The 23,307-nt window shown below is 40.1% G+C and overlaps 1 protein-coding gene across 1 annotated transcript in view; it reads right to left on the reverse strand.

Moving 5' to 3' along the window:
- ARHGAP42 (Rho GTPase activating protein 42) overlaps window positions 1–23,307 on the reverse strand; it is a 168,110-nt gene that overhangs the window by 83,150 nt on the left and 61,653 nt on the right. The window lies entirely within an intron of this gene.

Raw genomic sequence — 23,307 nt, forward strand, 5'->3', positions numbered from 1 at the left:
TGGAAGAGAGAGCTCAAGAGGTCCTCTTGGTATTTGATATTCTCCCCAGCTTTTGGGACACAGTACTCTGCAAGGTTTGCTTGGGTTTATACTGTGTTTAGCATCTTTTTGTAGTAGCTTCATCTCTAAGGCAAACTACAACATTTTTGGTGCTTCACCACTGAAAGATCCCAAGATGCAGTACAACCTTTCATAAAAACAGTAACTTGAGTCTGTTGGAAGGAAAGGAGGAACCAATATCCTCTGTGAGTGTTATGACTGTGGAGCAGAAGCTCTTTTTTGACTCTCAGAAGACAAGCTTTGTGAATGATCCTGAAACCCTGGACCTTTGAGACCACTGTACTAAGACTTGTCAACTTTTTCAGAGGTCAAGTAACAACAGAGAAATAGCAACTCTAAGGTCTGGCATTAAAAGAATAGATAAAGAAAAAAAAGTATGTTTGATTCAAATAACATCTCCACAAAATCTGGGCACTTCAAACGTTCTCTAGTGAACCAGTCCATGCACTGCCAACAGCAAGAGCTGACAGAGGACATTACCATCTCAGTAATGGTATCAGTACAAAGCCAGTTAACTCAGTCACTCAACCTTACATATCCACAGTCTCTGCACTCCATACAGCTACATAAGCTTCCCTTCCCAATCAATAGGGAGAAATAAGCATGATTCCTGTGATCTGTTCAGATACCTTCCAGACCTGAAGCATGACAGCACAGAATCACCAGGTTCTCTGTAATGAAACTCAAGTTTGCTATTCTACTTGCACAAAGATAATTCTGAATAGATGTATAAAGCCTATGTACAACATTATTTTGATGTTTCAAGAAAAAAAAAGGGGGGGGGGGGGGGGGGGGGGGGGAGAAAGCAATTGAATGTCTGCACAACTGGGCCTGAAGCCCAGTTTACCCATTTATAGTTTTATGAGGTAACCCAAGGAAATCTGGGACTAAGCAAAAAAGTCACTTCTCATTCAGCAGAAACCAGCTAGATCCAGCAGAAACAGCATAAATTTAATGAACATTACTCACTAAAGGTTAGTGACTTCAAACATCTTATGATTATTTTTTCTTTAATGAGTTGTTCATCTCTTCAAATACTGCCCAGAGAGGATATGGAGTCTCCTTCTCTGGACATATTAAAAATTCACCTGGATGCAATCCTGCCCAAACATGCTCCAGGCCAACCTGCTTTAGCATGGGAGTAGGGCTAGATAATCTCCAGAGGCCCCTTTCACCCCCTACTATTCTGTGATTCTGTGAACTATAACAGACTGTATTTGATGACTGCAAGGCTGGACATTGATTTTATACACTGCTCAGAGGATGACCAGACGCGTAGGAAGATAAAAAAAGGCACTGAAATGAGAATACTTGTACCATGAAGTTACAGCAGCAGTTTTCATAGGCATCTCAACAGTATTTGTTTGGCATAATGAGACTGACTATTTCTGGCTGAACTTATAATCACTGGCAAAAGAGAGGAAAGTTAGTCACGATGTTTCCATATTAAAAGCTGGGAAAATAGTATTTAGCATATCTAGATAAATTATAGTATCTAGACAGTCATTTCATACTTCTTTTTAATGCTATTTCCCTTTAACTATTTTGTTAACTCAATGCATTCATTGCCTGTGATGTCTCTGGAGGGAAAAGCTAAATATTCATTCCATCTGTTTTAAATTCCACATTTGAGAATTTGCAGTAAGCTTGAAACATCTTTGTTGCCTTATAAATATTTAAAGAGAAAATTTCATTATATTTAAACTCCCAGAATTGTTGTTATTTTACAGTAGTTAAGTTTTAATGTTTGTATGCTAATCTGTTTTGCTCATAAACACAAGATTCTTGGGCATTGTCAGATCACTACCATTTCAAGCAACTTTCAAACAGCACCAAGAAGAAGATACTCGAGTCCTGCCATTTGTATGTGGAACAAAAATTACATTTATTATAATCACCTTCTACTAAACAGTCTAGTATGACAAACCACATTTATTATTAAAGACATTTTAATAGCTGATGCTCAAACTGTCCTGCTGAGCTGAGAAAAGTGAAGCAGATACATATCATCAATCACTCCAACTAGCAGTAAAGTCAGAGGCTACAAACCTGCCACATACCCAGTGGAAAAAAACTGCTTCTGATAACATCATGTAGAGGCAATGAGGCAATGAGATGTCTAATACATTTTATGGACAGTCTTAAAAAGTATTTACACCATATAATACAATGTCATCTGTGCAGAGAAAGCAGATTTTTCTCAGAGGCATTTGACATGCCTTTCAAGTGTTGTGAACTCCTGAAGTGAAATTGCTACAAACACTGATAATTTTATTTTTCATCTCCAAGATGCACAAAACAAAGCCTTAAGAAAATGGATTACTGGAAAAAATTTACATTCCATATATCCACACATGTGTATCACTAAATGTATATATGTATGGACTCAGATATTCTCTTATTGCAATTCTTTATTTTACTGCAAAGCCCAAGGCTGCTAGATTTAACTTTTAGGTAGGTGAACAAAGACATCGGTTCAATACCTCAAATATTTGATCCAAGGAAGGTTGAACTCTATCTTTTCCTCCTACTATCATACTCAACAGCATTTTATAAATGAAGTCCACAACAGAAAAGCACAACACTAGCCTTCATCAAGTCTAAGTTTTTACTACACACTTGTGAGATTACATTGTACAAAAAATTTACATTCAAAACAATCTCTTAATTAAAATATCATACAAGCAAATGTATGCATTTAGCTATTACCATCTACACAGAGTACAAATAAAGATTAAAATAGCCTTGAAGAAAGTCAGTGCAATACATCTTACAAGACAGACAAGGAAGTGAAGTGAGGAAATGAAAAACAGCCATTGATAAGAATTCTAGGAAATAAAAATGAGATTGTGTTCGTAATACATAATGGTCTTGAGAAACAAAGGTTGGTACTGAGACATAAAAGATCCATCTGAATTATTAAAAGGCATGGCTGGTTTAATTTTATGACCATTAGTAAATGCACTCTAGTTACTTGTGTTAAACTGAAGGAAATCAGAACTTAGATTTGAAAGTGCTTGCAGAGTGAGCACATAATGTTTCCTCTCCTGGTCACCACACACAAACTGGCAAAAGAGTTCTATTTCTTGAAACATTAGATAACCCCCCAGAAGAAACATCTGTGTACAAAAGGGGCCCAAAGAAGAGTCAGCAAGGGTTAAGTTGAAGTGGTAGGGGGAAAAGGTAAAAAAATAAATTGAAAAATTATTAATTTAAACATTTAACTTCTTCCCTACATCTTAACTTACTTCTCCCCTTCCCCCTTGGTAGCCTGAATAAAATAATTGCAGAGCTCTTCTCATGTGTCAAGTCTCTATTCCAAATGTCAAACATTATCCCCGGTATTACAAGTGCTGAACAAAGATGTAAACACTGACATGTTGTTAATTAGGCTTCATGGGGAAATTAGGATGCAAAGAAGGGTACCAAGGGAATTGTCCAGACATGAGTTTTAACAATGCTGTTACTGCCCTCCCACAGAAACTTTTAACAAAATTGACTTCATTCCTCTCACAGTATGCCTTGCCAAGAAACAGATTTGAATAGAGGGCCCTCATTAGCAATAAAAGTTTGGAGGGTGGAAGTGCTGCTTGAACTTTGCATTGCTGAAGTACATGCAAGGAAAAGCACCTCACTGAGTTACTAACAGTGTCTGCACAAGCCAGACTCAGCCTGCCAGTTCCACTCTGTCAGCTGCTGCTCCTGGGTTCTTAAGCAGCGACAGAGGAATACACTTGAAGCATCCACGCACTGATATGAAGGCTTAGGATGTCAGCCTTCTCTACTAATCATGGAGCCCACAGTGGCTATTCAGGCCTTTTCAACTCCTATCCAGCCTCTGTACTGTGCTCTGGGAGATTCTATGTGAAGGGTGATAGAATCACGGAATGAGTATTAATACTCAAACCTTTTTTACCTGCTCCCTGTTTTCTTCTCAGCCAAATTTAAGGTGTTAGTGGTTCCTGAATGTAGTGGTTACAGGCAGGAAAGTATTTAAGAGATGTTCAAAATTGCTCAGAAATCTCCCTGATAGTATTCTGAGGACTACTACCTTTATGGCAGTGTAAAATATTTATGTTTTACTACTGACAGCACCACTGAATCAATTTGAAAACGAAGCATAAAGTACATACCTCAAGCAAGTTTGACAGCATTGTAAACTGTCTGTAATACCACCCTTATTAAGTCCTGTTTAATTCCAGTTCTCAAGCCACAGCTGTGCATCAAACATAGGGCACCTAGGTCCATTTCAGGAAATTTTCGTAATAGTGCAGTACTCAAAACTGAGTTTTAACACACACAGGACAAGCTGCAAACCTGTCTCCAGGAGTCAGAAACAGCTGGATGGTTCGTACAGCTTGGACTAACCTTCCCAAAACTAAGGCAGCTACCATTACCAGCTAAAGGCAAAAGTCAGAACTCATGATTACTAACATGCAGAAATAACACTGAACCTAGCATGTGTGAACTCATTTTGAAAAGAGCAAACATGCCTGAAGTGCCTACAGAGGGACTCAGTGATCACTCCTTCAGCTCAGTCACAAAGAATGAACATCAAGAATCTGAGGGGCTGTGTACAGCTCTGGACACCCCACCACAAGAAAGAATTGGAACTACTTCAGCATGTCCAAAGGAGGGCCATGAAGATGATCAGATGGCTGCAACACCTTCTCTATGAACAGTCTGAAAGAGTTCAGGTTATTCAGACTGAAGAAGGTTCCAGAGAGAGCTTATAGCAGCTTTTGAGTACTTAAAAGGGGCCTGCAGGAAAGATGGAGGGACTCTTTATCAGGGAGTGTAGTAATGGGATGAGGGGCAATAGTTTTACACTCAAAGAGGGTACATTTAGATTTAAATTTAGATTTAGATCTGTCTCTGATTAATGGAGAGGAGGGACTCCAATACTGTTATGTATAATTCATAGAAGGAACAGACAACCTGAAAACAGTTCTTGGTCAACAGGAAGGTAAAATACATGCACAATCAGACTCTAAGATGTGATCATCCACTAGAAAACTCTCATGTGAACATGGTTAAGAAATTCCCTGTTCTATATACTAACAAACACCTTTTTAAAAAGTGAAGTTTCTCATCTTCAGTGTGTGCAGAAAGCAGAAACCAAAAGGCATGAACTGGTTCCTCTTCACTTAGTTCCTTGATTTGGGGTTTTAAGTAGACTGATTTACTGTAAGACAATGTTAACCACTATTGACTATGTTGTCCTGAACAGGCAGTGAAGGACTCTGCAGTGTCCTCTGTATGGAATGAGCAGTAGCAGTTCACAGTATAACAGTAAAAGTTAGAAGGGACCTCAAGAGATCATCAGGTCCAACTCCCTACCAAAGCAAGATCACCTAGGGTAGTCTGCACAGGAATGAATGCAGATGGGTTTTGAATGTGTCCAGAGAAGGAGACTCACTGGGCAGCCTGTTCGAGTGTTCCATCATCCTCACCATAAAGAAGTTTCTCCTCATGTTGAGGTGAAATCTTCTATTTTCAGCTTGTATCCATTGTTCCTTGTCTTACTGTTGTACACCACCAAAAAGAGATTGGCACCATCCACTTGACACCCACTTCTCAGGTATTTATGCACATTGATCAGATCCCCTCTCAGTCTTCTCAAGACTAAAGAGTCCCAGGTTTCTCAGTCTTTCTTCATAAGGGAGGTGCTCAAGTCCCCTGATCACTCTCATGGCTCTGTGTTGGATTCTCTCCAGCAGGTCCCTGTCTCTCTTGAACTGGGGAACCCTAAACTGGACACAGTAGGTGGTGTGGTCTCACCAGGGCAGAGAAGAGGGGAAGAAGAACCTTCCAAGACACTTTTCTTGATACACCCCAGGATACCATTGGCTCTCTTGGCCACAAGGGCACATTGTTGTCCCATGGAGAACTTGCTGCCCACTAGGACTGCAAGGTCTTTCTTCATCTTTCCAGCAGGGGAGCCCCTAACCTGTTGTTATTCCTCCCCAGATGCAGGACCCTGCACTTGTCATTATTGAACTTCATGAGGTTCTGGACACTTCACAGAACCTGGTTGCTTACAAACACCTGAACAGTATATGCCTGATCATTGCAAAATAAAATTCAAATGCAGAAAGCACTGTACATTGTGGTTCCCATCACCCCACTCCCCAATATTTTAAATGTGAAAAATAGTCACACTTCAGCCCTAAAAGACTTTCAAACAGATTAACAAAATCCAATAGTAACTAACTTGAAAAGGAAAAGGGATAAACCCAACTGACTCATGGCTTGTAACTGATTGTAAAAGCCCACTAGAGGATCATAAACTGGGACAAGTTTGCTGCACACATCTGGGACTCCATGTGCTTTTATTAATCTTTCTCAGGATAAGTTAAGCTATTATTTTTCCCCAAAAATTATTTCCCATAACAAAGACCATGCATGCCACCTACTCCTTCATTGCAAAAGGACACACTTCAAAGAGTTTCTTTCTCTGTTTCCTGTATTCCTTTTTTCATTCACTAGGCAAGAGCTCAGTAGGGTTTTTGACAGTACTGTCATTTACAACATGAGTTCAAAAACTCTGTACCTCTCTTCTGCTCCCTCCCTGTGTCAGTATCTCCTGTCTCTTAGTCTTGCTGCTTAGTTGTGTCAGCAGAATTATTTTCTACATAGTCAGGATCATTTTACAAAGTGTTAAAGAATGAATTTAACTTTTTCCAGCCTATGAAGAATTACAATAATGACTGATGCTGCTAGGTTTCATAACTACAGAAACTATGCTCTTGTCCTCCTACTGATTTTCTGGTTTTCACTAAAATTACCAGTTCCTGTCTGTCAACAAATTGTATTGTTCAGAAGTAACTACTCTGTATCCAGAGGTGACTAACAGGAGACAACAGCCTGAACACAGCACGTCGGACGCTTCTAACTACAGAAACCTTTTTCTGTGTGTATTCCACCTATGCTATATATGCCTCATTTATATCACCTGAGGAAATGGAACTACCTGGTGTTAAAGAAATAGAAACAACACAAAACCAAGACAAAAAAAACACTGTCTGTTTTTCAATCTTTTTTTTCTTTAGCAACCTTCTGAAAATGTTAGAAGCCTTGACAACAAGTCCTATGAGGAGAGGCTGAGGGAGCTGGGGTTGTTTAGCCTGGAGAAGAGGAGGCTCAGGGGAGACCTTATTGCTCTCTACAACTACCTGAAGGCTGGTTGTAGCCAGGAGAGGGTTAGTCTCTTCTCCCAGGCAACCAGCACCACAACAAGAGGACACAGTCTCAAGCTGCACCAGGGGAGGTTTAGGCTGGATGTTAGGAAGAAGTTCTATACAGAGAGAGTGATTGCCCATTGGAATGGCTCGAGGTGAGGAGAAAGTTCTTCACCGAGCGAGTCATTCGTCATTGGAATGGGCTGCCCAGGGAGGTGGTGGAGTCACCATCCCTGGAGGTGTTCAAGAGGAGATTGGACGTGGCACTTGGTGCCATGGTCTAGTCATGAGGTCTGTGAAGACAGGTTGGACTTGATGATCTTGAGGTCTCTTCCAACCTTGGTGATTCTGTGTGAAGGCAGACATAAATCATCAACAGATATGGTCATGGTGGGCAACTAACAGCCCAGAAGGAGATGCTATTCCTTCTATGGCTTACTCCGTGGACTGTAACTCAGTGAGAACTGTAGAAGATAATCACAAGCCCAACCACAATAAAGGAAAAATAATTCAGTTGTGTACTTACAAGTTTTGGTATTCATCTTTCTATCACTACCATTAATACAAATAGTGCCTGTCTCTTGACTAGGCTGAGTTCAAATCATAAGGAAAGCAAAGGAGAACTTGAGAATGTAATTTCAGATAGCCCACAGAAGGAAACTTTTCTGTATTTTCCTCCCTTTACAGCTTTTCAAATAAACAAAAAAAAAATCCTCAGCTTGAATGTTTATATTACATATTATCAAGGGGGGAAATGGCTACATAAACACAGGAAACAGCATAATTGGAACACAGTACTAATTAACAAAAATACAGATCCAGAGCTTGAGTACATGGATGATTCATGGCATTTTTAATGGCAAATTATTCCACTGAGTACTTGGGTAAATGTAGACATTTTACAAGTATCTTTCACTTCTTGAACATTCGTCACAAGAAAAGTTTGGGGTTTTTTTCCCATGAAGAGAAAGTAAATACAATAAAAACAATCCTCCTTGTACTGAGGAGGAATCTTCAGTTTAAGAAGTGAAGAGGAATCTGTTTTGGTGGGGAGTTTGTGTGGGGTTTTTGTTTCTTCTTATAGTTTGAAAAATTGCAACACAGTGTTATGGAAATTATCTGATTAAGGAAATCTTAGAAAATAAGCAAACTGATTTACTTTACAAAGTCTCTCTGTTTTAAAATTTCCCAGACCTACTTACTAGTCACTCAGAATCGATGCTTAATGTTTATTATTTGGTCTCTGCTTTCCCAAATCCTGATCTGAAATTTTGCAGCCAAATCTGTGCAGACGTCAACAAAACTTCTTCAGAGTAGAGAGAATAGGATAGGATAGGATAGACCAGATTGGAAGAGACCTTCAAGATCATCACCTATCATCCAACACCATCTAATCAACTAACCCATGCAACCAAGCACCCCATCAAGTCTCCTCCTGAACACCTCCAATGATGGTGACTCCACCACCTCCCCAGGCAGCCCATTCCAATGGACAATCATTCTAGAATGCACCCTGAAAAGGCCTCCTTGTGGGGTCCATTACAATGCAAAGGGAGAGTATCAAATTAATAAAATAAGAAATAAAAACTTAATTAACCAAATAATAAGTTTCTGATTTACTATTAAAACCATGTTTTTTAATCAGCATGTATTACCCCTTAAGGTAATGTCTCTACTGGTGATCTGGATGAGGATATTGAGTCCATCATCAGTAAATTTGCAGATGACACCAAGCTGGGGGCAGGTGTTGATCTGTTAGAGCGTAGGAGAGCTCTGCAGAGGGACCTTGACAGGCTGGACAGATGGGCAGAGTCCAAGGGCATGAGATTTAACACATCTAAGTGCCGGGTTCTACACGTTGGCCACAACAATCCCATGCAGTGCCACAAGCTGGGGTCAGAGTGGCTGGAGAGTGGCCAGGCAGAAAGGGACCTGGGGATACTGGTTGATAGTAGGCTGAACATGAGCCAGCAGTGCACCCAGGTGGCCAAGAACTACTACTAGCAGAACAAGAGGACACAATCTCAAGCTGTGCCAGGGGATGTTTAGGCTGGATGTTAGGAATTAGTTCTTCACAGAAAGAGTGATTAGCCATTGGAATGGGCTGCCCAGGGAGGTGGTGGAGTCACCATCACTGGTGGTGTTCAGGGAGAGACTGGATGGGGCACTTGGTTGCCATGGTTTAGTTGATTAGATGGTGTTGGATGATAGGTTGGACTCGATGATCTCAAAGGTCTTTTCCACTCTGGTTAATGCTATTCTATTCTAAACAAAAAATAGCCAGCTACTGAACTTTCCATAGAAATTTAGGCTTCTAAATACTAAAATTAATCTACTTAGAGCCTCACACAAAATGATGTTGAGAAAATACCATGGGTAATGAACTTACTGCCAAATTCAATTGGAGAAGCAGGTCTCCATTACCATTTGTCCAAATTCCAACTCTTCCCCCTTTTCCCCTGTAATCCCTACCTCAAAAAAGAGAAAGTGGAAGCCTTTTTGATAAAAGGACTGTATTCTTAACCCACTATTGTGAATCTTTGAAATAAGTTACTCAACATTACTTAACAATTTGATTAACCATGGCTCAGGCTAAGGAGAACGCATAGTCAGAGCAATACAAAATACTCACTCTATGTCTACACTACATTTTTCAACACTTGGCTCAATCTCAGTTTGTGCCTTAGACACTTCTATTTTCCTTGGCAAAGTATTTCACAATGTGGCTCATCATGAGGAAGTTTTCCTGACATGCAGCCCAAATTCTCTCACAATTTCTTCCTGTCAGATGATTGCCTCTGCTTAGCTAGATGACATCAGCAGTATACACACTTCCCACACAAAGAACATAAGTTCAGCTAATAACGTACAAATGGTGAAGTTAAAATTCCTTCTTTTCAGGAACTCATGCAGAAAAATGCAAATGAGACCACAGGGAAAGAGCCATCTCAGATCCTCAGCTCGTTATTTCATCAGCTTATTGCTTTGACATTTAACAGGTTCTGAAAATGCCTAAGCAATAGTATGAGGATAAATACAGAGACAGAGAGGCAGGTAAGTTCCATGTACATTATCCATACATATGCTTAGGTATCTACAGTCTTTCAAACAGGAGGTGCTCCAGACCCCTCCCCAGCTTTGTTGCCCTTCTCTGGACATGTTCCAGCAACTCAGCATCTTTCCTAAACTGAGGGGCCCAGAACTGGACACAGTACTCAAGGTGTACCAGTATTGCTTGAAAGCCAAAATGGGTGCATTTGAATACTTGGTAGACACAGCCCAATGCACAGAGACTTCAGAACTCTGAAGTTAAAAGTGGCTTAGGTATTATAGAGATGGTTTGAATAAATATGCAAAGTACTTTATGTGAAATCTGTGCTGGATACAAAATTGATTGCCAAATGTGGTGAGGTCAAAAGCTTCAAAATATGACAAAGAAAGGGTCATACACAGCTTAGCACAATGCAAGGATACATGGGCCTATGAACTCATCAAAACAATCTCATGATTTTTCTCCTTTGCCATATTTATTTTGCAATTCCCATTTATTGAGCCCTGTTTCAAATTACACAGTGATAGCTTGACAGGTAAGGTGAATGGGTTTGACTGGAAGTGGTCTTGAATATTGATCTACTTACTTTTTCAGCAGTCCATGCAATCATTTCTGTGTGAGGTTAAAATGTTTTATCAGTGGCTACAGGGACTAAGCAACTATGTATGCACCAGTTTATTAGCAGTCATGTAATTACTGCCTGCTGCACTCGGCGAAGCTGAGAATTGATTGAGCAGCCAGGCAGGGTGGTGCTGGCAGTACAGCTGGCCCTGCAGTTGTTATTTGTGACCAATCTGTGCTACCTTCCAGTATGAAAATTAATTCTCATCTCCACAGACACTGCAGGACACCATGGGTCAATTCCAGTAACTGCAAATGTGGGGTTAATAGCTACTAACCTCTACTATCTGTTACTATTAGGAATCACTTTGCATTATATTCTGCAGCTGCTGTGAAATAAAGCACTGCGAACTGGAATCTGACAGTTAAATGCTGTGTCTGCTTCAAGAGCTATGGCAGTATCCAAACAATCCACTATTCCTTATCTCTCCAATACCAACAAAACCAAATCCACAAAAATCCTTGTTGAAAAAAAAAAAAGAAAGAAAAAGTTGATGTTGAGGAAACCAGCTCTGTGAAGAGATGAATGCAATTGGGAGCTGTATTTTGTTTTAACGTCTATTTCATGAATGAACATGTCCAGGCATAAAGCCAAAATCAGCTGAGCTGTTTGTAATGGTACTATGCCCAGGAACTGTTAGCTCTGAGATTGGAAGTATGCATCCTTTCAGGAAACAAAAGCACGTGGATGAACATTTAAGAGATTTTCTGAAGAAAAGTAAGTTAGCAACAGATTAGAACAACTCAGAGATAAATGAACTTTTGTAACCACAGGATACATAATGGTACTGTGCCCAGGAACTGTTAGCTCTGAGACTGGAAGCGTGCATCCTTTCAGGAAACAAAAGCACGTGGATGAACATTTAAGACATTTTCTGAAGAAAAGTAAGTTAGCAACAGATTGGAACAATTCAGAGATAAATGAACTTTTTAAGGGCAACAAAGTTGGTGAGGGGCTTGGAACACAAGCCCTGTGAGGAGAGACTGAGGGAGCTGGGGTTGCTTAGCCTGGAGAAGAGGAGACTCAGGGGTGACCTTATTGCTCTCTACAACTACCTGAAGGGAGGTTGTAGACAGACGGAGGTTGTAGACAGGCAGAGGTTGGTCTCTTCTCCCAGGCAACCAGCACCAGAACAAGAGGACACAGTCTCAGGCTGCACCAGGGGAGGTTTAGGCTGGAGGTTAGGAGGAAGTACTACACAGAGAGTGATTGCCCATTGGAATAGGCTGCCCAGGGAGGTGGTGGAGTCACCATCACTGGAGGTGTTTAGGAGGAGACTTGATAGGGTACTTGGTTGCATGGTTTAGTTGATTAGGTGGTGTTGGATGATACCTTGAGGGTCTCTTCCGGTCTGGTCTGGTCTATTCTATTCTATTCTATTCTATTCCATTCCATTCCATTCCATTCCATTCCATTCCATTCCATTCCATTCTTTGTAACCACAGGATACATCTAAAATCTTTCAGTATGTCCACGTTATTGACAACATCAATTCTCTGCGTTCACATCAGCACTCTGCTATCTCAACCAAAACTTAAAGACTAAATGAAAAAAACCACTGTGCAGCTGTTCAAGGTAATTCCTTGCAACCACAAGAAAAGGTTGTGATCTTCCTTTAAAAAAAACAGGCATAATGATAAATAAGCTAGCAAGAAAATACAAAGCAAGTAGCTGGAGAAAAAAATTAAGCATATTTCATACTGTGCAATACAATTTTATCACTGCATACATACAAAGTTTTACCCATAGCTGACAGCAAAATGTTCAGTGGATATTCAAGCCTTAAATCTTGAATTATAATTTAGGAGGTTCTGCCAACTGTCAGGGCAAAGTCCAAAATGAGCATGCTGGGAACAGCACACCGTTAGAAAAGGGACGCAGGACATTGTGTGATACATCACAAAACCTTCTGAGAAAAAGGGCTAGAAGTAGTACCAGATACAAGTTTCCTAGTCTTTTTTTCTGCTCTTATGCAAATATAACTAACAACATAAATTAATTGAGAAGGGTCTCATTTAGCTTGTAAAGAGATCTCTACATCGTAGAAGAGCCAGCTTAGGAGAAAAGAAAGGTCTAGTGTGCTTTCTCTAATAATAGCATTTTACTGGAAAGTATCCAAACAAGCAGCTCACATAGTGTTTTCATCTTTAAGGCTACCAGAAAGTGTGGCCCTGTCATTCAAAACTTTCCACAGGACCACAAGTCACAGCTTCCAGACTTCTGCTATAATTTCTTTTTACCACCAGAAAATAACCTCTTTTCTTGACCGCAACTAGTGGTAGCAGCAGGGCTAAGAAAAGCATTGCATGAAGAGCTAGATTTGAATGGTCATGGTATCTTAAGTAGCATTTGCTGCTCTTGCATTGCTTCTTCGTGCTCTTTTTGACATCTTCCTTTGCCCTCTGTTGTTGTGACTCTGAAACAGCCTGCAGCAAAACAGTTGAAAAACTAGCCAGTAAAAATTGTTTGCTTCGCTTTTAGCCAGGTCAGTTTTCTGAAGTGGGTACATAATACACTGGCACTTCTGCTAAAAAAAACAGGCAAAACTCTTCATCTGGTTCAGTCTTAGTTGAGTGTAAAAACACTTGTTTGGGAAGATGCACTTAAGAAAGTTTGTCCAAATCACAGAATCACTGAGGTTGGAAGAGACCTCAAAGATCATCAAGCCACCACAGACCTCATGACTAAACCTTGGCACCAAGTGCCACGTCCAATCCCCTCTTGAATAACAATAAAACAATAACTGGAGCTTCTAAAGTAATTTGAAAAGAATAAAAATGATCCAGGTGTTCTTCAAACCTTACACCAACATCCTAACGAGAACACTTCAAATAAACCATCTTTTTGTTTAACACAGCTATGGGCCCATGCAGATTACACAGGTTCCCGGCGGAAGAACATCTTGCTTTCCTCAGAACAGATGGGGAGTTTTTGATGTTTGTTTATGTCTGTTTCTACATACCCTTGGGTACATAACATGCTGGTGTTGTTATCCATTTTTAATCATATTTCCCAGGACACTGAATATGAACAGCAAATATAGGGGTTTTGAACTACTCTGGAAGCCAGCCTAAATGAAAAAAAACAAACAGTCAAACCCAAGTTCTTTGTAGTTCTTTGTAGTTCTTTGTACCTGTTACAGTATCACAGTATCACTAAGGTTGGAAAAGACCTCAAAGATCATCGAGTCCAACCTGTCACCACAGACCTCATGACTAGACCATGGCACCAAGTGCCATGTCCAATCTCATCTTGAACCCCTCCAGGGATGGTGACTCTACCACCTCCCTGGGAAGCACATTCCAATGGCCAATCACTCTTTCTGTGAAGAACTAAATCCTAACATCCAGCCTAAACCTCCCATGGTGCAGCTTGAGACTGTGTCCCCTTGTTCTGGTGCTGGTTGCCTGGGAGAAGAGACCAACCCCTTCCTGGCTACAACCACCTTTCAGGTAGTTGTAGACAGCAGTAAGGTCTCCCCTGAGCCTCTTCTCCAGGCTAAACAATCCCAGCTCCCTCAGCCTCTCCTCATAGGGCTTGTGCTCAAGGCCTCTCACCAGCCTTGTTGCCTTGTTCTCATATTACTGGGAGAAGTTCAGATAAATTCAGAACCATGACAAAAAAATAATGCAACAAGCAGTAGATTGTCAGGTAACAGAATGTTCTGACATTATTACAGGCTAGTAATGGGTAAAGTACACACCCTCTGCTACAAGCTACTCCATTCCCTCCTTCTGCAGTCACAAAGTAAGTGTATAAAACTTTAAAGCTGTAAGGTTGGCTGATCCAACAGAATTCAAATTCCTTTAAAACAGTAATTTAAAAGAGCAAATATCTTTCTTGTCTCTGTCAACAAGCCATCTGGAAAGACATTCAAGTTACTGTGTTGAAAGCCAAAGCACCTACAAGCTCAAATAGCAACTACCTGCAGTTCTGTGAAGACAATGTCATTAAAACAGACTCCTTCCAGCCATGCTACCCAGTGAATGCCTCTCAAATCACTGGAAAGTTGCTGTCCTGTAATGTAAGATTAATTAATGGATGGATGGATTTATTAATGTATTAATGTAAGATTAACTAATGCATTAATGTAATAGCAGCAAAACAGAGGGAACATGAATAGATGAAATGAAAGCAATCAAAATAGAATCATAGAATAGAATCATAAAATCAATAAGGTTGGAAGAGACCTCAAAGATCACCAGGTCCAACCTGTCACCGAAGACCTCAAATAGCTTCATAAAATGAGAAGTAGCAAGTGGCTTTCCAAATAACCCCCCATTCTGCACTTTCACTGAAGGGAGGATTTCATCTGTCTGTCTCTAAATGATTACTCTCCAAAACTGGGAATGGCAAGCCATCTCATTTTGTGAACGTTCCCTCCTAACTGAAAAACATTGCAAAAGAAACCAGAATTTCTCAGAAATTTCACCATGCATTACTGTTTTACTGACTGGTTTTTGATAATCACTTCCTATTCTAATTGCAGTCGCTGCTGATTAATCAATTAAGAACTACAAAGTACATTACTAAGGCACCGAGCCAGCTCACCAGGATGCCGTAAAAATCATGGGACTGTTTACACCAAGCTGTTAAGTCTTTTAATAGCATGCTTCACAGACCAAAGATTAAAGACTCCCTGTAATCATTTTATATTGTAATAAGAAGCAATCATCCTAGCACATTCCCAGTCAGCTATCTATCGGGAGGTAAATGCAAATACAAGCATGCTGAATATAGAAAGCAGGAGAAACTGTAAGTTAACTGAATCAATTATATTAACCCACAGCATAGGCCTACAACATGGATTGGATTTTAAAAATAAACTGATTTACTTTATTTCCATTTTAGGCAGAAAACTGAAGAGTAAATACCAAAGACAGTAATTATGAAAGCCATCTTACTGAGGCTTTGTATGAAGGAATGGTAAAGAATGTTAAGAAGTACTAGAGCTAGTGAACCTATGTATCCCACTCCACTCCCCTTTCCTTTCCTCTTGAACAATCATTGCAGGTCCTGCTTACAATGACCTGGCTGCACGGAGACAGACAACTGCTCCCTGCTTGATGCCAGCTAACCAGCCGACACAAGCCAGCATTGATCAATACAACAGATCTACACTTTCACACCTCTAAAGATGGTCACATTGCTTTCTTCCTCAACCAGTTCTTCACCATGAGGGTAGTGAGACACTGGAACAGGTTGCCCAGGGAGGTGGTAGAAGCCTCATCCCTGGAGGTTTTTAAGGCCAGGCTGGATGTTGCTCTGAGCAACCTGATCTACTGTGAGGTGTCCCTGCCTATGGCAGTGGGGGTGGAACTAGATGATCCTTGAGGTCCCTTTCAACTCTAACAATTCTATAATTCTGTGATTATGTAAAAGAATCAGAAATAACATTTTTCTCCAGAACAGACAAAAGTATAAGCAAAAATCATTCTATAAACTAAAATGAATGGAATAAATTAGCATCTTGCACACAAAACTGAGGATTCACCTAAAATGACCATTTAGAAGGTAGTAAATCCACATATGTCCTGAAAAGAAACATGCACATGTTGCCAGTAAATGACTTTAAAAGCATCTGCTTAAGGCTGACAGTATCTGAAAAGTTTCCATTTCTCTCCACAGACTCCATAATATTAGTCTAGACTGGAAAAATATAGATGACTACAGCTTACATGCAAACATATGCTAGGCAAATTCCACCTGTAGAGACAAAATCTACTATTGTCAGTTTGGGATCTGAGACAAATTTCTGGAGGATGAAAAGGAAGCAAGAAAATAGTCAGGCTGAAGACAGTCTTATAATCTCTCCAAACTAGGAAGTATCCATTGGTTCTCCATAGACTTCCAGGACCAATTTACAGTAAATAGGGATGAAGCAGCAACCACCAGTTGCTGAACTGAGGCACAGCTGTCCTTAAATGTTATACATTTGGTTTTCCTACAGAAAAGCAATTTTCTGACCTTTTAAAAGTACTATTTCCTTAAACCAGTTTTTTAGATCCCAAATTCCCTTGTGTAGAAGGCAAAGGACAACTAGGATGTAATTAGCTGATGCAGTACCCTACTTTGCAGGGCATGAAAAAATTATGCTGAGGATGGCATGGAGATTTGGCATCGATACTTCTACCCTGCATACAGAAATAATTCCCTAGTAATGCACTCAGTAACAGGAGAACAAAGGATGAGGTGGTTTTTCTTTTGTCATTTTCACTCATTCCTCAGTATTTGCAAATGGCTTAGATCAGGAAGTAGAACAGAACAGTCTCCAACAGAAGGCAGTGGTTGAACTGGGTAGCAAGAAGGGTTATAGTGACAGAAATGTTTAGTTATATTTGAAACAAAACTTGGATTTTTTTTTTTTCCTGGTTGGTCCTTAGAAAAACTGACAATTGTATCAACAAGAGAAAGAAAGAAAAATGTCATTTCAAGGGCTGAAGTGTTAACTGTTACTGAGGTCTAGTAGGTCTGAAATGTCAAAAATTCTAAAGGGTGATGAGATATGTCATTACAATTAATGAATCCCAGGCCTTCAAATAACATTGATCTAGTTTATTTGAACTAAAGCTACACAAAGAGTCCTCCTTGCAGACAATCTCTTCTAATCCTGAGCTGCCAGATGTCTAGCCTTCCTTGTTGCCTACCTCTTTAGCTTTTCTGGTCTAAATAACACTTGCTGACCAGAAATGGATTTAAAATATTTTAAATGGGAGTTCAACAAAAAGATTTATGAAGGCATGTGATTTGTTTTCAGTAATTTCCCCAGTGATTTCTAAAACCTAGCTTGACTGCCAGTGGACAGCAAGCTGGTTGTACAGAGAGTAAAAATTGACAAAGCCATTCAAATCAGTATTTTCCTATCTTGTAGGATCCCATTTACCAAAGGCAGGGATTTATTTTGTTTTTTCTGCAATTAATATCAAGTATGTAGCATTCTACACCTGAGGTAGGAAGAAGAAAATCATAAATGAATAAATGGGCTGTCCAGGGAGGTGGTGGAGTCACCATCCCTGGAGGTGTTCAAGAGGGGATTGGACGTGGCACTTGGTGCCATGGTTTAGTCATGAGGTCTGTGGTGGCAGGTTGGACTTGATCTTTGAGGTCTCTTCCAACCTTGGTGATTCTGTAAAAATGCTTATTAAAAAATTAAGCAATTCCACCCTGATTTGCAGCTCTTTATTCAACAAAAATCTCAGTTTGTCAGCAAATTGGTATTTCCACATTGTTACACTGATGCACAAAACTGAGAAAGTCTTTCCAAAGCAGTCAGGTTAACAACATAGTACATGCTGTTGCAAGTGCTCCATGGGATATGTGCAGGCCATCTTAAGTGTCAGGGAAAAGAACAACCCTCCAAAGAACCAGTTCTGAGTTGATTGAATCAATTTAAAACAGCAAAAATAGGGGTGGGAAGGGGGAAGGGAGGGGAAGGAAACGGGTGCTTGGGTGTTTCAACACAAATCCAAACAAAAAAATCCAGTCCTAACTGAAAAGACAAGAAAGGCTTTTATTTGTGGCGTTGTTGCTTCATTGGTAGTAATATGCCTACAAGACAGTCTTCTTGCAGGCAGATTCTTGCCAAAGAGATTAATTTGAACACCAAATTTGGTATGCGAGGTGGTGAGTACTAAAAGCAGTCACCAACTACATCAGAACACCATCATACACTATTTTTTGTCATGTTAAGAGAAAGTCCATGTGGAACAAAATGCCAGGTCTATGCTCTGCAGTCTCAAGGTGCTAGTATACGTGATGTTATGATTTCTCCCATTTATAAACTGTGATGAGTGATGGAATCTGTAACCCACTTCACATCACAGGGAAGCGGTTAGTTTTGCTCAACAACATGCTCTTTCCTTCAGCATCTGATTTTATGTACCATTCCATGGATAGCTGCTCATTTATTTTCTTAAAGTGTACCTTTTGAAACTGAGTATTTTGATGCTTTCCCTAGAAGCAGATAGCATCAGACCCCTTCTGCGAGGGCAAATACACAACGAGAACATCCAGTTAATACAAAACAAGTCCACAACAATGGGATACTTCCTGGAGCATGAATATTATGAGATGCAAAGAGACAGATGTTAGAAAGAAAAATATTCATTGAGCATAGTATGCAGCTATCCACTTCAGAATTTTTGCACTATCCTCTATGTATTTAATACTGGTCAGGAATTCAAAGTTATCTTATGCATCTCACTGATTCCCAATGCCAGAGAAAAGCTCTGGGACCATTAATCACTTGCTGGCAAGCCATAAAAACTTGGGTAAATAGCAAAGAATTTAACAGTTAAAAGGCCCATTTAAATTCAGGATTCAGAAAACTTTCAGAAATAATCAGGGAGTTACATTCAAGATAACATAACACTCAAGAGAAAATATTCAGGCTCTCAAATCGATAGGGGATATCAAGGAGGAGGAAATCAGTAGCATGAACCAATTCATCTGTGCTTATGTCAACACAGCATAATTCTATGAAAGGAAAAGGAAATAGCATTTTTTATCACTCCCAGTACATTTCTGTTTCTTATAAAGTTTACTAACAATATGAAGTGAATAGGAAACATAAATAATGCATGAATGTCTAAACTAAAATAGCACATCACTTCTTTAAGGGAAACAATGCAAATTCAACAAGAGCTGCAGAGAATTATTTCATGTCAGCTCCCTTGATACAGATCCAAATATTCACACAAATAAATTATAGCATCTCTACTGTTCCCTAATAATCACTGGGAAAGAGAAGTCATTATTTTACATTCCCTGGTGGCTTGTTGCTGAAATCACTGGGGATGAATCTGACTTTTTATCCTATTTACACTACTCGTAAAACCCAGGAGTCAGAGCTGTACCATTTACCACGAGCATCATTACATTAACACACAATGACACATACCAGGCAATAGGCTGTATATAATTAAATAAAAAGGTATCTTACAAATTACTTTCTCATTTATTTGCTTTTTAAGGGGAAATCTTTGGTGTGTAACCTCTGGGGTTTTATGACCAGTCATCATTTTTTTAGCACCAAGAAATAAAAGGCAAAGGTAAAAGAAACTGACTCATCATCGTATCTGAAACTGACTGATCATCATATTATTACTGCTGCCAATAATAGTGCCTGCAAAGCTTTAGATAACAGATTATTTATATGCCACATATAAATCAAACCATACATTTCACTGGTTTTGCCAGCAATACTGTTCACAGTATCTTGCTTCATCACATTCTTCAAGAATTCTTTATGCAAGAACCATAGAATACAGAATTAACCAGGTTGGAAAAGACCTTTGAGATCATCAAGTCCAACTTATCACCCAGTCATAGAATCATAGAACTATAGAATCACAGAATTATAGAATTGTTAGGGTTGGAAGGGACCTCAAGAATCATCTAGTTCCAACCCACCTGCCATAGGCAGGGACACCTCACACTAGATCAAGTTGCTCAGAGCCACATCCAGCCTGGCCTTAAAACCTCCAGGGATGGGGCTTCTACCACCTCCCTGGGCAACCTGTTCCAGTGTCTCACCACTCTCATGGTGAAGAACTTCTTCCTAAGCACCACCCTGAAATTACTTCCTTAACCACTGAAAAGAATGCATATCTTAGTGGGCTAGTACTCCAACACTCTGCATTCACCAAAACAAAATATATAATTTCACTTACAAAGAATTTAATTAGCAAACTGGTGTTATGAATATAGACTTCCCATATTCGAATCTGATTTATGCACTCATATGCACGCTCATAAATTGATAATATAAAATTCAAGGCAAGGAAACAAGATCATTAACTGGTGAGTAAAATTAACATCTGGCATTCCCCACTCTTTCACATCCAGCGTTTGCTGATATAATACTGTCTTTTATTGCCACACACTTCAAGAATTAGAAGGAAGCTGTAAACGGTGTGATGAAGTGTATCTATAAATAGTCTCAACACTGACTAGCTGTTTTTCTCTAAGCCTTCTTCAAAATATCATAAGGAACAAGCTGGGGTGATCTTTTGTGTTGTTTTCGGTTGCCAGGGGAGGTTTAGGCTGGATGTTAGGCTGAAGTTCATCACAGAAAGAGTGACTGGCCATTGGAATGGGCTGCCCAGGGAGGTGGTGGAGACACCATCACTTGGAGGTATCATAGTATCAGTCAGGGTTGGAAGGGACCACAGGGTGTTTAAGAAGAGACTGGATGGGGTGCTTGGTGCCATGGTTTAGTTGATTAGATGGTGTTGGGTGATAGATTGGACTCAGTGATCTCTAAGGTCTTTTCCAACCGGGTTAACACTCTAGCAGGTAATTCTATTCTATAGCAGGTTTTTGTGTTTATTTGGGGTTTTTGTTGTGTTGTTTTATTTAGAAAAACAAACACTTCTGAAAGTTTTGTCTTCTTATGCAGAAGGAAAGCAAATTCTTAAAGAGCTGCGTGCCCTGTCTCAAGCTTTCCAGTCAGCTGACAACTTTTTCTAACATCATCACTGATCTGCAAACTGCCTGGCCTGAAGTGCTTCCAGCAGGGAAATTGTGTATACACAATGCTTGAGACTTGCCCAGAAATAAGCAAAGAAATGTTTTGAAGATTTCGTAGTTAAATCATAAGCTTGTCAAACAGAATACTTATTATTAGCCATGCCATCTCTTCAGCATATCACATGGCACACTGATCCCCACAGTGATCTCTGGATTCTGCAATGGCATGCAGGAAACTCTAGTAAGAGAATTCAAGAGTAAAAAGTAAGTCTGTTTGACAATGGGATTTAATTCCAATAATGATCAAATAAATTCCACCAACAGTCAGACCAAACTTTTTAATAAAAGAAATTCTAGGTTTCCTGAATTTTCTTATTCAAACATCAGTAATCATGATAACTGTATGTCCTGCATGTTCTCAGCATGAGCGTCCAGCTTGAAGCACAAACAAAAAAGGGCTGTTTTAAACTCAGCAAAAAGCTGGATGCAAGTGATTTCCCATCACCAGCAGCCTCACCAGACATGAATAGTATTTGCCACTATGTTTTTAGTGCTTTCATGATTGCATTTTACTAAACTTCACAGATATTTCTAAAATATTTTTCCAGGAGACTCAAATCTCACCCAAGTCTCTGAGCCTGAACTAGGATCAAAGAGCATGGCTATAGAATAGAATAGAACTAACCAGGTTAGAAAAGACCTTTGAGATCATCACATCCAACCTATCATCCAACACTATCTAATCAATTAAACCATGGCACTAATTGCCTCATCCAGTCTCTTCCTAAACACCTCCAGGGATGGTGACTCCACCACCTCCCTGGGCAGCACATTCCAATGGCCAATCACTCTTTCTGGGAAGAACTTCTTCCTAACATCCAGCCTGAACCTCCCCTGGTGCAGCTTGAGACTGTGTACTCTTGTTCTGGTGCCTGTTGCCTGTTACCCCCTCCTGGCTGCAACCTCCCTTCAGGTAGTTGTAGACAGCAGTAAGGTCTCCCCTGAGCCTCTTCTTCAGGTTAAGCAACCCCAGCTCCCTCAGCCTCTCCTCATAGGGCTGTGCTCCAAACCCCTCCCCAGCTTTGTTGCCCTTCTCTGGACACGTTCCAACAACTCAACATCTTTCCTTAACTGAGGGGCCCAGAAATGGACACAGGAATCAAGGTGTGGCCTGACCAGTGCTGAGTAGAGGGGCAGAATCCATGTATTACCACTGAAGTCACATCAAAATAGAAAAAAAGTATCTGTCTACCTGACTGATCTTTTTTTCACTTGATAAAATTAACAGGTTCTCCCTGTTTTACTCTCATGGCCTTTCTATAGGACACAAAGTGAAATTTTATCTAGAAAAATCAAATAATAAACCACAGAGAGAGTCAGAAAGTTCTAAAAGTGAAAAAGTGAGTGACTCCTTAGAGAAACAAAAGAGAATGAAAAGATAAAGGGAAGTTATGGATACACTGATTTATAGATCCATAGAATGGTTTAGGCTGGAAGGGGACCTTAGGGATCATCTAGTTGCAATCCCCCCACCATGGGCACAGACACCATCCACTGAACCAGATTGCTCAAGGCCTCACCTAACTTGGCCTTGAACACCTCCAAGGAGGGGATATCCACAACCTCCCTGGGCAACATGTTCCAGTGTCTCACCATCCTCACTGCAAAGAATTTCTTCCTAATATCCAATTTAAATGTACCCTCCTCAAGCTTCAATCCATTCCTTCTCATCCTATCACCATAAGCCCTTGTAAAAAGTCCCTTCCCTGCCTTCTTGTAGGCCCCTTTCAAGTACTGGAAAGTTGCTACAAGGTCTCCTTGGAGCCTTCTTTTCTTCAGGCTGAACAGCCCCAACTCTCACAGCCTGTTCCCAAAGGGGAGATACTCCATCCCTGTGACTATATTGGTAACCCCCCTCTGGA

This window comes from Dryobates pubescens, chromosome 10, assembly GCF_014839835.1.
Source record: "Dryobates pubescens isolate bDryPub1 chromosome 10, bDryPub1.pri, whole genome shotgun sequence".
Lineage (NCBI taxonomy): Eukaryota > Metazoa > Chordata > Aves > Piciformes > Picidae > Dryobates > Dryobates pubescens.